The sequence below is a fragment of the Solanum stenotomum genome, chromosome 3 (assembly GCF_019186545.1).
Source record: "Solanum stenotomum isolate F172 chromosome 3, ASM1918654v1, whole genome shotgun sequence".
Classification (NCBI taxonomy): Eukaryota; Viridiplantae; Streptophyta; class Magnoliopsida; order Solanales; family Solanaceae; genus Solanum; species Solanum stenotomum.
In genome coordinates, this window is record NC_064284.1 from 34690888 (window position 1) to 34708352 (window position 17465).

The 17465-nt window shown below is 37.1% G+C and overlaps 1 protein-coding gene across 1 annotated transcript in view; it reads left to right on the top strand.

The window, feature by feature from the left end:
- Positions 1 to 13400: 13400 nt before the first annotated feature.
- The window catches only part of LOC125857448 (uncharacterized), a 622948-nt gene continuing 618883 nt past the window's right edge, over positions 13401 to 17465 (top strand). Inside the window, exon 1 of the mRNA XM_049537041.1 lies at positions 13401 to 13407. The gene's annotated coding sequence lies outside the window, so the exon portion shown is untranslated. The remainder of the gene's footprint in view (positions 13408 to 17465) is intronic.

Consider the following 17465-nt stretch of genomic DNA (forward strand, 5'->3'; position numbering starts at 1 on the left):
AAGTGTTCCGAATGCCAAGGTAAAATCTCCTCTTCTTACTTGGGATGATTTTCTTAGGGAATTTCGTATGAAGTATGTCCCACCTGCTTATTGTGATGTAAAGAAAAAGGAGTTTTTGAATCTAAGGCAACGAGACATGTCTATTGCGGAGTACCAACAAAAATATCTAAGGCTCTCTCGTTATTCTGGAGGTATTATTAAAGAGGAAAAAGACAAGTACATGAAATTTGAACATGGTTTAATTGAATACATTAGGAAAAATGTGGCGATCCTGCAACATCAAAACTTTTGTAAGTTAGTGTCTGCTACTTTTACTTGGGAACGACTTGATAAAGAAGAAGCTAGTAGAAATGAAAACAAATTTTGAAAGCCTAGACCAGATTTTGGAGGTCCATCCAAAAGGGGAAGGTTTGATGATTCTAAGGCTGGTAGTGATAACAGGCTACCTCAAAAAAGGCAAAATAGATCAGAATTTTCTACAGCTAGCACTCCAAATTATGGTCAAGGCAAGCCTCGCGTTCCCACTTTCCCACAATGTGGAAAGAATCATTATGGTACCTGCAGGAGAGCTTCTGGTGCATGTTTCAATTGTGGGAGCTTTAATCATAAAGTGAAGGATTGTCCTAATCCTAATAATGCTCCTTCCTTGAGAACTGAAGGCTCAATTCATAAGCCTTCTATTAATCCTTCAAAACCTAATTGAGGTGCAAGACCTAAAAAAACCCAAGCAACAGGTGCAAGTGGAGCTAATAAAGCTAGTGGACCAAGGGCTACTGCATGCGCTTATGCTATGAGGCAGAGGGATGATCAAGATGGACAAGACATGGTTGTCGGTATATTTTATTTATTTGGCTTATGTGTGTTTACACTATTTGATCTTGGTTCTACATATTCCTATCTTTGTTCATCACTTGTTCTTCCTGAAAATGTGAAATTTGTGAGACTTAATTATGATATACTGGTTGAAAGTCCTTTGGGTTATCAAGTTGTGTGTAATCGAGTTTCCATGATTGTCCTTTCGTAATTCAAAACCTAGTCTTCCCTACTGTTTTGATTAAAATGCCCTTCAAGGATTTTGATGTTATTATCAGGATGGATTGTCTTTATAAATATCATGCAGTGGTAGATTGTAGGTCTAAGCAAGTGACTTTTAAAGATCCTACATTTTCACACATCATTGTACAAGGTGAAAGATCATTGGCATCTAGTATTATTTGTGCGACCTTGGCAAGAAAGTTGTTGCGTCAAGGTTGTGGGGCATACCTTGCTTAAATAGTTGATACAGAGTTGGAGAGTCCTTGTATCAAGGACATACATACTATACGTGATTTCCCAGAAGTCTTCCTAGAAAAACTTATTGGGTTGCCCCCGGAAAGAGAGGTTGAATTTCCAATCGATCTTATTCCTGGATCTACCCCTATTTCTATCACTCCTTATAGAATGGCTCCAGCAGAATTAAGAGAATTGAAATCTCAATTGCAAGAACTTCTTGAGAAATTTTTTTATTCGACCTAGTGTATCCCTTTGGGGAGCCCTTGTTTTATTCGTAAAGAAGAAAGATGGCACTCTTAGGCTTTGTATTGACTATAGACAATTGAACTGAATAACAATCAAGAACAAATATCCACTACAAAGGATTGATGATTTGTTTGATCAACTGAAGGGTGCTAAAGTATTCTCAAAGATTGATTTAAGGTCTGGATATCACCAACTGCGTGTTAGAGAGAAAGATGTCCCTAAAATAACTTTTAGAACTCGGTATGGTCATTATGAATTTTTGGTGATGCCATTCGGATTGACAAATCCCCCTGCGGTATTCATACATCTAATGAATCGAGTATTCAAGCCTTATCTTGATCAGTTTGTGGTGGTCCTTATAGATAATATTTTAATATTTTCCAGAAGTAGTGAAGACCATAATAGACACCTTCGGATTGTTTTGACAATTTTGAAGGAAAAAGAACTTTATGCTAAACTTTCCAAGTGTGAATTTTTGCTTGATGAAGTGGCTTTTTTGGGACATTGGTTATCAACCGAAGGCGTGAAGGTGGATCCTAGTAAGATACAAGCAGTTGTTGAATGGAGACCTCCCAAAAGTCCAACCGAGGTTAGAAGTTTCTTAGGCTTAGCAAGATACTACAGAAGATTTGTGAAAGGCTTTTCCATTATCGCCTCTCCATTGAATAAACTCTTGCAGAAGGAAGCAAAGTTTATTTGGTATGACAAATGCCAAGAGAGCTTTAAAACTCTCAAATCCTTGTTTACTGATCAGGCGCCTATACTTACTCTACCAATTGAAGGGAAAGAGAATGTAGTATACAGTGAGGCTTCTAACAATGGTCTAGGATGTGTTTTAATGCAAGAAGGGAAGGTTATTTCTTATGCCTCTCGGAAATTAAAACCGCATGAATTGAATTATCCTACTCATGATCTTGAACTTGCTGTTGTAGTCTTTGCTTTAAAAATATGGCGGCATTATTTGTATAGAGAGAAATGTCATATATTCACTGATCACAAGAGCTTAAAGTACTTGGGTACTCAGAAGGAGCTAAACCTAAGACAACGTAGATGGCTTGAACTTATCAAGGATTATGACTGCACGATTGATTATCATCCAGGTCAAGCTAATATGGTTGCACATGCCTTAAGTAAAAAATCCTTTGCAAGCATTTCATTGAGTCCTTTACCCCAACTCCTTGAGTTAAGAGCCATGAATGTTTGTTTTACACTTGATTCAAATGGTTCATTTATTGCTAATTTGCAAGTAAAGCCAATATTACTTGAACAGGTGAAAGAAGCACAAAATTTAGATGAGAAACTTGTAATATTGACCAGGCAAGTTCAAAATGGGGAAAAGCTTGATTTTACAGTAACAGAGGATGGTGACTTATTTTATCAAAACAGGTTATGCGTCCCTAATGATGACAAATTGGGGAAACAAATATTAAATGAAGCACATACTGCACCATATGCAATGCATCATGGGGGTACAAAGATGTACCAGACAATCAAAGAACATTATTGGTGGAATGGTATGGAGAGAGACATTGTGGAGTTCATTTCCAAATGTTTGGTTTGTCAACAAGTAAAGGCAGAGCATCAGGTCCCAGTTGGTTTACTACAGCCCTTGTCGATGCCGGAATGGAAATGGGAGAGAATAGCTATGGACTTTTTTTCTGGACTTCCTCGCACTCAAAGGAATCATGATTTAATATGGGTGATTGTGGATAGGCTAACCAAGAGTGCTCACTTCTTAGCAATCAGGATGGATTACTTACTCGAGCGTTTAGCCGAATTGTACATTAATGAGATTGTAAGACTACATGGGATACCTGTGTCTATTGTATCTGATCAAACCCAAGGTTTACATCTAGATTTTGGGGTAGCTTGCAGGAAGTTTTGGGTACTAAGATGAAATTTAGCAGTTCGTTCCACCCTCAGACAGACGGCCAGTTGGAAAGAGTGATACATTATGCTTCGAGCTTGCATTATGGAGTTTGAGGGTAGTTGGGACAAACACTTGGCTTTGATAGAATTTTCTTACAATAACAGTTACCAATCGAGTATTGGAATGCCTCCCTATAAAGCCTTGTACGGAAGGAAATGTCGGACCCCTCTATGTTGGAGTGAAGTTGGTGAAAGAGAGCTTGTTAGTCCTAAAATTGTGCAACAAACAGAGGACAAGGTACAAATTATCAAGGATCTTCTAAAGATATCTTCGGATAGACAAAAGTCGTACGCTGATCTTAGAAGGCGTGATATTGAATATCAAGTTGGAGATAAAGTATTCTTAAAGGTGTCTCCATGGAAAAAGATTATGAGATTTTGCCAAAAAGAAAAACTTAGTCCCCGATTTATTGGACCTTATGAGATACTTGAAAGGGTTGGACCAGTTGCATATAAATTAGCTTAGCCACCGGAATTAGAGAAGATCCACAATGTCTTTCATGTTTCTATGCTCAAAAGATATCGTTCTGATCCATCTCACGTTCTTCCAGTTGAATCCATTGAGATTAATCCTGACTTGACTTATAATGAAGAACCTATCTGAATTGAAGCTCGAGAAGTAAAGCAACTTAGAAACAAGAGAATCCACTTAGTAAAGGTACTTTGGAGGAACCATTTTGGAAAAGAAGCTACCTAGGAGAGAGAAGATGACATGAGGACCCAGTATCCGCACTTGATTCAGGACTAGTTTAAGGTAAATTTCGAGACGAAATTTCTTTGAGGGTGAGAGAGTTGTAACACCCCTAAATACTAACAAAGAGTCGCATGTCGATACACTATTGCTTAATTACTACAATATGTTTTACTCTCATTTTGGGAACTTGAAATGTTGTGATATTTGCTAACTTGCTTAATATAAATTGTGATCATAATTTAAGGGATTGTAATGGGGCGTTGACGTAATATTCTAATTAGAATTATTTATAACTTCAAAAGGAGGTGAGGGATATATATATAGGTGTATATGTATGCATTTTGGGCAGCACACAATTATTTGGGCAGCACCTATGAAGGACAGCTGTAAAGGGATAAACATCACTTTTGGTGACTATATTTTCACACCTCCTCTATAGTTAAATTTGTGTTCCTTAACTCTAAGAAACCTGGTGAACTCTCTCTAACCATATTACTCTCAAAATTTTAAGAAAATCTTGGTCCTTTTGGCTGGAATTCAAGATACACCCTTCTCTTTGGTGAGTATTCGAAATCTGTTTTTGAGCCAAGTAGTGTTTAGTACTTTTGAAATATCTCGTTCTCTAGATCTCATATTGCAGTGACCAAATATTATTTGGAAAGCTAATTCAGAGACCAGCAACTCATATGTTTATGAAATACTCTAATTTAGCTGTTATGGATTCGAAATAGGGGACGCAACATAGGACAAGTTCTGTCCAGATTTCGGAATTAGAAATCCTGTATGATCAACTGTTAGTGTTTTGATGATATCTTTTTGTACAAAATATATTTTGCGGTGATTGTTGATTGTTTTCAACCTTAAGAGATGTACCTACATCTTTCATGAAGAGTGTATACTCCATTTTTGCCGTTTTCCTTTTCAAATATAAGTTGCGACATGAGGTACTAGGCTGGCCAGAATTTCTGTTTTGGGAGCATAGTTGTATTTGTATATACTAAGCTTCTTTGTGATGATAATCCTGTTTTACAATAACATTATTGAGCTAATAGGGATTAAAGAAGTTATTTAATTTTACTTTAAGGTTGTATATAATCGTGAACAAGTTGAGGACCTTGATACGTTTGTTGGTCTACGGTTTGGACTCTTGAAGTTGTGTTGGACTATTTCAAAGCTAAGCACTTACGTTTGTGTATAAAATTGTACTTGTACTCTTTTTACCTGCTGGTATATCTGTATGTTTTTCTTGGTCCCTTGGTTACCTCTTGTCACTTTGTATTGTCGTGTTTGTATCCTTTAAGGNTTGAAGTTGTGTTGGACTGTTTCAAAGCTAAGCACTTACGTTTGTGTATAAAATTGTACTTGTACTCTTTTTACCTGCTGGTATATCTGTATGTTTTTCTTGGTCCCTTGGTTACCTCTTGTCACTTTGTATTGTCGTGTTTGTATCCTTTAAGGTATTAAAGATGCTTGTGTAACTCGCCTACTTGTATGGACTGTTTGATCACTTGGCACTCTTGTTGGGACCTTGTCCTTCTGGTGGCTGTGACTTTGTCACTATTGGAATGCCTCTTGATTCGGATCATTTGCCATCTTGACTCTAGATTTTTAGTCCGTCTTAAGAATGGAAGTTGTCCATTTTAAGTACGAACTAGAAAGCCATTTTTAATATGGTTCTTGGTTCTATTGATTATTGGACTTTGACCCTTCTTGATACAGGGCGTCGACCCTTCTTGATACCTTCTTGTGCTTGGTGTGACGGCATGATGTATATATTGGGCGAGCCTTGTTATTGAATCTCTTGGAAAATGGTGTTATGAGCGTTCTAGACATTTGGATCTTTAAATATCAAACTTGATACTCTTTATATATTGTTTACTTGATTTATTTGTTATGTTTCAATTGTGCTGCCTATGACTTGAGAAAGGTAGCTTGGTGAATTTGAGGGCTCCGAACCTATACTTTTTATACCACTAAGTTATATGCTTAGCGATAGTTGTTTCTATCGTAGGGAATGCTCGAGAGGATGCATAAAACTGGCCATTGAAGATGGAGCTTTTGAGAGCCTTAAGGAGGATCACATTTCCATATAGGCATCTATATTTTGTATAACCTTGGGACTTGTACATGATCTATGTGTTGTATGTTTACATGAAATTTTGGGGTTAATTTGATCATGTCACCATGGGTTGTAATATAAGTATGACTATATGTTTTGTTCTTTTGGGGGTGTGTAAGCCCAAGTCTTGTAATATATTAAATTTATTATTTGTTTTGAATGGTTGTGTGAAGCATGAACCGACTAATTTGGGTACTTGAAAGTTGGTAATATTCTTTTTTTATCATTTTTGCAGTGTGAGGATAATATATGCTTGAAAATCTCATAAGTTATTTGCTTAGATTATCTTGGAAGGGTTTTTCTGCCGTAAGTTACAATTCTATGCAGTTTCGATTTGACGCAAATTATGTTTAATGGGCAGGATGCACATCATTAACTATTTTTTTTTATGAACCTAATCCCCCTACTAGATTTTAATCATTACTCCTTACATTAATCTCTTTTAAATGTCGCAAGTATTTCTACAAATTGTGTTCATGGTTAAGGTAATACAAACTCCGAATAATATTTTGTTTTCAGTTTTTGTCATTATATTCTTCTGTAATCATCTTCTTCAATTGAATGTTAATGGTAGAGGATATGTTTTAAGTGGCATTTTCAGTTATATAGAATGAATGTAAAAAATCATTTATGAGAAGTTATAGTGGAATTGTTTACTCTTTAGTTAGAACAATTATTTAATTTGTGTGTTGGGCTCGTGCTCTAGCACGGGCTATGCCCATCTAGTAAAACTAGACATGGTCATTCCATAAAAGCACTTTGTGAACCGACACTACTGATGGAAAGTGAAACATTCAAATGTTAAGTTTTTCTGTATCTTTTACACTACTAGTTTTTACACACGTGCGTTGCACGTGAAAATCAAATCTTGTACCACACTACTTTTAAAAGTAATATGAATATTGCTAAATAAAAAAGTAGTCACTCTTAAAATCTCTTAGTTACAACTCTTAAATAAACTTTCTACTCCCTTCCCCATAGTGCATTACTTTGTTATTATTGTTTTGTAGGTGTTTTTACTTTTAATATAATATAATATAATATAATATAATATAAATAAATATTAATATAAAATATAGAAGATATATTAAAGTGGAAGTTTTAGCTGGAGTATTAGATTAATTTAACATTCATATTATGGAGTGTTCTAATTTTACTGAACTTTGAGATTATCAACGTTTGTAAATCAAACTTGATGTTTTAAGAAGAGAAGAATAGAAAACATAAAAAACCGTAGTTTAAAAATGTGAGAAAACTCCTTCATTTATAGTAAAAAATGTGTAGTATTAGTATGTGAATATTGTTTCTTATCATAGAAATATAGAAGATATACTAAATTGAGTGTTTTAAGAAGAATAATAATAATTATTATATTTTCTTTAAATGTAGTTTAAAATTTTGATGAAGCCCCTCATTTTATAGCCAACAAAGGGTAGTGTATGAAAAACTGCTTGTGGTGTCTTATCAAAAAGAAGTCACAACCCTTTAGAAAAGTCACAACCCTTGAGAAAGGTCAAAACTCATCGGAAAAGTCATACCTCTTCAGAAAAGTCGCAACCCTTCGGAAAAGTCACAACTCTTTGGAGTTGCAACCCTTCAGAAAAGTCACAACTCTTCGGAAAAGTCACAACCCTATAAAAAAGTCACAACCCTTCAAAAAGGTCACAACTCATCAGAAACGTTATAACTCTTCGAAAATGTCACAACCCTTCATTGTGAAAAGTTGTCTGCCTTTAATATAATATAATATAATATAATACACATAAATAAATATAATACAATATAAAATATAGAAGATATACTACATTTGGTATTTTAAGTTGGGGGTATTATAATAATTTAACATTTAAGTTATTAGTTTATTCTTTTAATGTAGTATAGATAGATAAAAAAGATACATATAGATTGGTCTAATTTTAATTTGATATGAAATTTTAAAAAATAAAGAAGACTTTTAATTTAAGGATCATATGTAGAATATATAAAAATGTCTTTTAACTTTGTGGTCTTAAAGATGCGTCCTCACCCCCCAAGAAAAAAGAACATTCTATATTAAACTGAATAAAAATAAAAGTACAACAAATAAATTGAAAACGAAAGAGTACTTATTAAATGTAGTTTGGATTCTTCAAACAAGTTTTTGATGAAATACTTTTTCTCCAATAGTTTGAGACTCTTTAGATTCTGAACACCAAGTTGTAGTTTGTGTAACTGAAAATCATTAAACATCTTGTCAAGTAAGAGTTGTTGCAAAAGTATATTTTATGGCTATGAAAATGAATGCATATTAATTATCACGATACTCTTCTCGTTTGAAGTTGAGTTATTTCATTCTCCTTGTTGCATCAATGTTTATTGATCTATATAATCTACCCACAAAAAAATATTGTAATATAATCAAACAAGTCTCACAATCTTCCTTGTTATAAGTAGAAGAATAGAAAACTTACAAAATTTGTAGTTTAAAAGTGTGAGAAACCCCCTCTATTTATAGACAACAAATGATAGTATGAAAAGATGTATGAAAAGATGCTTATCGTGTCTTTTCAGATAAGTCATAACCCTTCAAAAAAATCATAACTTTTCAGAAATGTCATAACTCATCGTAAAAGTCACAACTCTATAAAAAAAGTCACAACCTTTCAGAAAAGTCACTACCCATCAATGTGAAAATGTGTCTGCTTTTACTATAATATAGTGTATATAAATATAATATTAAATATAGAATATATAATAAATTGGGTGTTTTAAGCTAAGGATATTATAGTAATTTAACATTCATGTTAGGGAGTTCATGCTTTTAAGGTAGCATATATATATATCTGTATATAATCCTTCTCTAAGTCATTTATTTCACCAAATCCCCATTTCTCTCTTTCATTTGCTTTCTCTATTATTTTTTTTCTCTCTTCCAATGGCCAACTCTCATGCTAAGAATGTCCCCCCTCCTCCTACCCCCCACCCCCTCCCCAATCTGCCCTTCCCTCTTCCCTTGCCCCTTCCCCTCATCGTATTCGCGAAAAGGCTACACCAACTGCTGACACTAAGATCTTAATTAGGGGTTTATGGGAGTAGCGCCTTTATCCACTCAGTCAATGCTCCTCCTAGAAAGAGGGGAAACATGTTGAATGCTGGGGAAGGAACATTTGAGGTTCGGGCCAAAAGGTCCAATGTTGACACTTTCAGCTGCTGCTGCTCCAAAAGCTTCAACATTGGGCCTTTTGGCCCGAACCTCAAATGTTCCTTCCCCAGCATTCAACATGTTTCCCCTCTTTCTAGGAGGAGCATTGACTGAGTGGATAAGGCGGTACTCCCATAAACCCCTAATTAAGATCTGAGTGTCAGCAGTTGGTGTAGCCTCCTTGTGAACACAAGGAGGAGAAGGGGCAGGGGAAGATGGAGGGGGGGTTTGGGGAGGGGGAGGAGGAGGAGGAGGGGGGACATTCTTAGCATGAGAGTTGGCCATTGGGAGAGAAATAATAATAATAATAAAGAAAGCAAATGAAAGAGAGAAATGGGGATTGGGTGGAATAAAAGACTTACAGAAGGATTATATATATACTGTGGAAGGTAGAGAAAAACTTAACATTTGAGTTTTTTTCACTTTCCATCAATAGTGTCAGTTCACAAAGTACTTTTGTGGAATGACCATGTCTAGTTTTATGTATATATGTTGACCACATCTTTAATTTATTTTCTCAGGAGATTTGTTTAATTTAAATTCTTACTTCCTAATTAAAACTTTATGTTTTCTTTGAAAATGTTGAAGCATATGACAATGTCATTTAAAATTACGTTTGTCTGATTAACTATCAAATATTTTTAATTAATTACTTAATAATGTTTTTAACTCACACATTTTGTAACATCTCGCAAATTGAAATAGCTAGAAAGAAGCTAAGAACTTGAAATAATCATTTTTGGAAAGTATAAGGAAATCTGGAAATTTTTAAGTAATGTAAAGTTGAGATTTTGGTCAACTTTAATCGACCATAAACTGTAGCTCAGGATGAGTTGGGTGTAGTTCCATATATGGTTGTAAATCTCTTGGATTTATCTTTCCAACGCCATTGATTTTGCACGATTCCAAGTTCGTATGAGTGAATTATGTTCGTTTGAAGTTGGGTTGTTCGAATAAAGAAATGCCCTATCCGGAATTTAAAAAGTGGTAGTTTGGTCTTTTCCTTACCCAATTAATTAAATCCGTTTTTAGTAAATTAAGTGGGGTCAAGACTGAGTTAGTTCAGTTTACGCTTTTGAGCAATAGAGTTAGGGCTTTTGGAGAAAGAACGCAAGAGAAAGGAGAAGAGGAAAGCAAGATTCGTCAAGAACGATCGATTTTGGTTGTGGATTCGCCAAGGAACTGATCCTACAAGGTATGTGAGTCTCTCATAGCGTTGGGTTCATTCACCCAGGCGCCAAACATGTTTAGTTTTAGCACAATTCATCCTAAAAGAGTTTGAAAGTTGATGTTCTTGACATGAATTCTTGAATTTGAATGTTGCTCTTAAATTGGGTTGAATTGAGGAGTTTTCGAGATCTTTACATTGTGTTTTAGTGTTACTTTGAGTTAGGTTCTTGAGTACATACGCTGGATATTGGGATTTAAAACGAATTAGAGGAAGATAATCGAATTTAGGTGGGTTGAGGCTGAAAAACGAAGAAGGAAAAAGTCGAGTAAGGTTCATGAAACAAGTCCGCGTCGCGGACTTGTTCCCACAGTGAACAAAAATCTGCTCTGCGTCACGGAGAGGACGCAGACTCCTCTGTCTCAAAATTTAATTTTGCGAGTAATTATTTAAAATATCTCCGCGTCGCAGACATGTTCCATGACGGTGATTTCGTAACTTTTCTCAAGTTTAGCTATTTGAAATCATTCCTAAACATCAAGAGGTCTTTCCAAACACAAATCATAAACCTTGAATCCATAATTCAATTCAAGTATCAGTTGAGAGTCAATTCAAGCAAGAGTTAAGATCAAAGTCAAAAGTCAACTAAGAGAAGTTCATTTCATGTTTTCATAAGTCTTTTACAAACGTTTTAACTTGTTTTAACACTTAAGTTTGATATTAAGCAGAGAGTAAAAGGTAAAGTTTGAAGTTCATTTCTTCAAAAGTATAGGGGGACTAAGTATTCCCAAAGAGATTTTAAATGTTTTTTCACATTTAAATAAGAACGGAAACTGAGATTTCCAAAGAGCATTCGGCTAGTTTTCAGAAAAGAGTAATAGCTTTCTAAATGAAGCAGGCAGGGAAAAAGATAATTTCCAAGATCGCCTTTGCACTAAGTTTTTGAGCACTAATCTCAATCACAGAAGAAGTATGTTTTTAAACATAAAGACATATTTTTGGGAGTAGTATTGAGCACCGATGGGAAAGAGTTCATACAACTATCAACCCCCTTAAACCATGTAGCCATCATTGGTAGAAAAGGGTCATACTTTTTAGATGAACCCTTTTCGAAATAGACTAGTGGATCCATTAGGCAGTCCAGGTCCTATACCTTTGACCAGGTATAGGATGTGTTGGCAGCGTTAGGAAGATCGTTGTATCATCACTATAACTCTTAAGTGATGGTTGCCGGTTAGAGAAACTACCACAGAAGTTATTGTATTTTTTTTATATATATCAGTTTATTGTATTTTAACTACTTCTAAGAGTTATTTGTATCTTGCATATACACAGAGTTGATATCATGTTTTTAAATAGCTTTTCTTTATATTACACTTGCTTTTAAACTGCTTTATATTGAATTGAGTTCAGTCATGTTGAGTTGAGTTGAGCCAGGTAAGTTCTTCAGTTTCTCTCAGATTCTTTCTAGCCTTTGTTATTTTAGCATTCCAACTCGCATACTCGTACATTCAATGTACTGATGCCAGTTGGCCTGCATCGTATTATGATGCAGACATAGGTAACTAGGATCGGCAACCTGACGCGTCATTTGATCCAGTGAGCAGTCCGGAGTCTGTTGGTGAGCCTCTTTGCTTTCCAGAGGATCCATTTCATTACCTTCTAGTTTAGTTTATTATGATGTTGTGGGTTTGTCCCAATATCCATCTCAGTTGTTATTAGAGGCTTCACAGATAGTCAGATATTAGTTTTTAGTCTTTTCATTGTCGTTATTCCATGTTGAGACTTGAGTTTGCCTTAATGGCCAGTTGAATGTTCCTTTATAACATTCTAGTTTATTAGATGAACTTATCTTTGTTTAGTTTAAGTCTTCTGCTGAGTCAAGTAAATCAGGCCAAGGGTTTGCTTGGGGGCCAGCAATGGTCTTCGAGTGCCGGCCATGTTCAGGGTGTTGGCTCGGGGTGTGATAAACTTGGTATCAGAGCACAGAGTTCAAGAGTCCTAGGGAGTCTATGAAGTCATGTCTATAGAGTCCTAATTATCGGTGTGAAGCGTGCCACATCTATAATTAGGAAGCTGCAACATTTAGGAATTCTTTCACTTTTTTCACACTCATTTCGTGCGTTAGAGTTGATCTTTAAAAAGTTTCTCCCTAATTCGTGCTTGTGCGTGTTTCAGATTACGATGCCTCTACGAAGAGCAGCATGAGGTCGTCCAGCTAGGAGAAATGTTGAACCACATGAGAAAGAGTTACCTAATGCACCTGAAGTGCAACCGCAAAGAGAGATCTCTAATGCTGAGTTTAGAGAGGCTATAAGGATGCTTAGCCAAGTTGTAACCAATCAAGCTGGGCAGCAGAGAGGAGCTCGACAAGAAAAGGATGACACTTCAAGGATTCGTTAGTTCTTGAGGATGAACCCTCCAAGTTTCACTGGGTCACGCACTGTAGAGGATCCAAAAAACTTCATTGAGGAACTGAAAAAGGTGTTTGATGTTATGCATGTTGTTGATACTGTGAGAGTTGAGCTAGCTGCATATCAGATGAAGAATGTTGCTAGGACTTAGTTCGATCAGTGCAGAGCTGAGGATGCACCACCTGCGAGCTGGGCCTATTTTGAGGAAGCTTTCTTGGGGCGCTTCTTTCCCCGAGAATCGAAAGAGGCTAAGGTACGGGAATTTCTAACACTTAAGCAGGATTCTCTGAGTGTGCATGAGTATGGATTGAAGTTCACCCAACTGTCTCGCTACGCTCCTAAAATGGTTGCGGACATGAGAGGTAGGATGAGTTTGTTTGTTGTTAGTTTGGGTCATCTATCAAGCATAGAGGGCCGGGCAGCAATGCATATTGGGGATATAGACATTTCGAGGTTGATGGTCTATGCGCAGTAGGTAGAGCAAGAGAAGCTGAGAGATAGGGATGAGTTCAAGAACAAGAGGGCTAAGACAGGGAATGAGTCCGGGCAGCAGATGAGTAATGCCAACCGGTCTTCTTTCCCACAGAAGCAAAAGGGTCCTGCTCCATCATCTGCTAGTGCACTTGCACCTAAGAACAATAGTGAGTACTATGGTAAGAATTCCAGAGCTAAACCTGCCTATTCTTAGGGTAGTGTAGTGCAAGGGGGAAGTAAGCTTCCTGTCTGCGCCAAGTGTGGTAGGAACCACTCAGGTGTTTGTCGTGAGGGCACCACTGGTTGTTTCAAGTGTGGTCAGAGAGGGCACTTCATACGAGAGTGTCCAAAGAACAAGCAGGGTAATGGGAGCAATAGAGCCCAGTCTTCTTCAGTCGCTCCACCAGGTAGAGTTGCACCTAGAGGAGCTACTTCCGGTACAGGCAGAGGAGCAAACCGCCTCTATGCGATCACTAGTCGCCAATAGCAAGAGGATTCACCAGATGTTGTCACTGGAATGATTCAAGTCTTTGACTTTACTGTTTATGCTTTGCTAGATCCAGGAGCGAGTTTATATTTTGTAACCCCATATGTTGCTATGAATTTTGATGTTATTCCTGAGCAAGTTAGTGAACCATTCAGCATTTCCACACCTATTGGTGAGTCTATTCTAGCAGAGAGAGTCTATCATGATTGTCCCATTTCCGTCAATCACAAGAGTACCATGGCTGATATAATTGAGTTAGACATGGTAGAGTTTGATGTCATTCTTGGTATGGACAGGCTTCATACCTATTATGCCTCAGTTGATTGTAGAACTCGAGTAGTCGAGTTTCAGTTTCCAAATGAGGTAATCTTAGAGTGGAAAAGTAGTTCAGCAGTGCCTAAGGGTCGTTTCATTTCGTACCTTAAGGCAATGAAGTTAGTTTCTAAAGGTTGTATCTATCACTTAGTCCGAGTTAATGACTCAAGTGTTGAGGTACCTCCTATTTAGTCAGTTCCAGTAGTAAAAGAGTTTCCAGATGATCTTCCTGAAGTCCCTCCTGAGAGAGAAATAGACTTCGGTATAGATCTTCTTCCAAATACGTGTCCGATATCTTTTCCGCCATATAGAATGGCACCAGCAAAGTTGAAAGAGCTTAAGGAGCAGTTAAGGGATCTCTTAGATAAGGGCTTTATTCGACCAAGAGTCTCACCTTGGGGCGCTCCGGTCTTATTTGTGAGAAAGAAAGATGGCTCCCTTAGGATGTGTATAGAATACCGCCAGTTGAACAAGGTTACCATCAAAAATAAGTATCCTCTTCCAAGAATTAATGATCTCTTCGATCAACTTCAGGGTGCTTCCTGGTTTATCGAAAATTGACCTCAGATCGGGTTATCATCAGTTAAGAGTAAGGGAATGTGATATTCCCATGACAGCTTTCAGAACTAGATATGGTCATTATGAGTTTTTGGTCATGTCCTTTGGTTTGACCAATGCCCCAGCAGCGTTCATGGATCTTATGAATAGATTCTTCAAACCTTATTTAGATATGTTTGTTATCGTCTTCATTGATGACATACTAATCTATTAAAGGAATGAAGAAGATCATGCTAGCCATCTCAGAATAGTTCTTCAGAAGTTGAAAGATGAGGAATTGTATGCAAAATTCTCTAAGTGTGAATTTTGGCTTGAGTCTGTGGCATTCTTAGGCCATATTGTGTCAGGAGAGGGGATTAAAGTCGATACTCAGAAAATTGAGGCACTGCAGAATTGGCCTAGACCTACATCTTCAACTGATATTAGGAGTTTCTTGGGTTTGGCTGACTATTATAGAAGGTTTGTAGAGGGTTTCTCGTCCATTTCGTCACCTTTGACAAAGTTGACTTAGAAGACAGAGAAATTTCAATGGTTTGAAGCTTGTGAGAAAAGCTTTCAGGAATTGAAGAAGAGGTTGACTACTGCTCCAGTTTTGACCTTACCGAAAGGTACTCAAGGTTTTGTGGTGTATTGTGATGCATCTAGAGTTTGCTTAGGTTGTGTTTTAATGTAGAACGGCAAAGTTATAGCTTATGCCTCCAGACAGTTAAAAGTTCATGAAAAGAACTACCTAACCCATGACTTAGAGTTGACTGTTGTAGTATTTGCGTTGAAGATATGGCGTCACTATTTGTATGGTGTTCATGTTGACGTATTCACTGATCACAAGAGCGTACAATATGTGTTCACGCAGAAAGAGCTTAATCTCAAACAGAGGAGGTGGTTAGAATTACCCAAGGATTATGACATGAGTATTCTTTACCACCCAGGTAAGGCTAATGTTGTTGCTGATGCTTTAAACAGGTTGTCTATGGGTAGTACCGCCCATGTTGAGGAAGAAAATAAAGAGTTAGCAAAAGATGTGCACAGACTTGCATACCTGGGAGTCAGACTTATGAATTCCACAGAAGGAGGAATAGTGGTGACGAATGGGGTTGTCATCATTAGTGTTAGAAGTGAAAGAGAAACAAGACCAAGACCCCATTGTGCTAGACTTAAAACCAAATGTTCATAAGCAAAGAGTATTAGCTTTTGAACAAGGGGGAGATGGTGTATTGAGATATCAAGGTAGCTTGTGCGTACCAATGGTGGATGGAATCTAAGAGAGAATCATGGAAGAAGCTCATAGCTCCAGATATTCCATTCATCTGGGTTCCACAAAGATGTATCTTGATTTGAAGGAGGTGTACTGGTGGAATCGTATAAATAAGGGCATTGCAGAATTTGTTGCTAAGTGCCCAAATTGCCAACAAGTTAAAGTAGAACACCAAAGGCCTGGTGGCTTGGCTCAGAATATAGAACTTCCGGAATGGAAGTGGGAGATTATTAATATGGATTTCATCACAGGCTTGCCAAGGTCTCGCAGGCAACATGATTCTATTTGGGTGATTGTCGATAGAATGATGAAATCAACCCACTTTTTGCCGGTAAAGACTACCAACTCAGTAGAAGATTATGCTAAGCTTTATATTCAAGAGGTGGTAAGACTTCATGGGGTTCCGGTCTCCATTATTTCAGATAGAGGCGCGCAATTTATTGCCCTGTTTTGGAAGTCATTCCAAAAAGGCTTGGGTTCAAAGGTGAATTTGAGTACTGCCTTTCATCCTCAGACAGATGGGCAAGCAAAGCGTACCATTCAGACATTAGAAGATATGTTGAGGGCATGTGTGATTGATTTCAAAAGTAATTGGGATGATCACCTACCTTTAATTGAGTTTGCTTACAACAACAATTACCACTCTAGCATCCAAATGGCTCCGTATGAAGCTCTTTATGGAAGAGGATGCAGATCTCATATTGGATGGTTTGAAGTTGGTGAAGAAGGGTTGACAGGGCTAGATTTAGTCCATCAAGCTATGGAGAAATTTAAAGTGATTCAAGAGAGGTTGAAAACGGCACAAAGTCGTCAGAAATCCTACACTGATGTTAGAAGAAGGGTGTTAGAGTTCGAAGTAGATGATTGGGTATATCTAAAAGTTTCACCCATGAAGGGTGTTATGAGGTTTGGTAAGAAGGGGAAACTTAGTCCCCGGTATATTGGACCTTATCAAATATCCAAAAGGATGGGCAATGTAGCTTATGAGCTAGAGCTACCACAAGAGCTAGCAGTGGTTCATCCGGTATTTCACATCTCCATGTTGAAGAAGTGCATGAGAGATCCTTCATTGATAGTACCAACTGAAAATATTGAGATCAAGGATAGCTTATCTTATGAGGAGATTCTAGTCCAAATTCTAGATCGCCAAATGCACAAGTTAAGGACAAAAGAGGTTGCATCAGTCAAAGTCCTTTGGAGGAACCAATTTGTTGAAGAAGCTACATGGGAAGCTGAAGATGATATGAAGAAGAGATATCCACATCTCTTTGAATTTGGAGAAAGTGCAGACCAAGGTACTAATTTTCTTCTTAGTACTCTTTAAATTGTGAGTGAGCATGTTGGTTGTTTGCA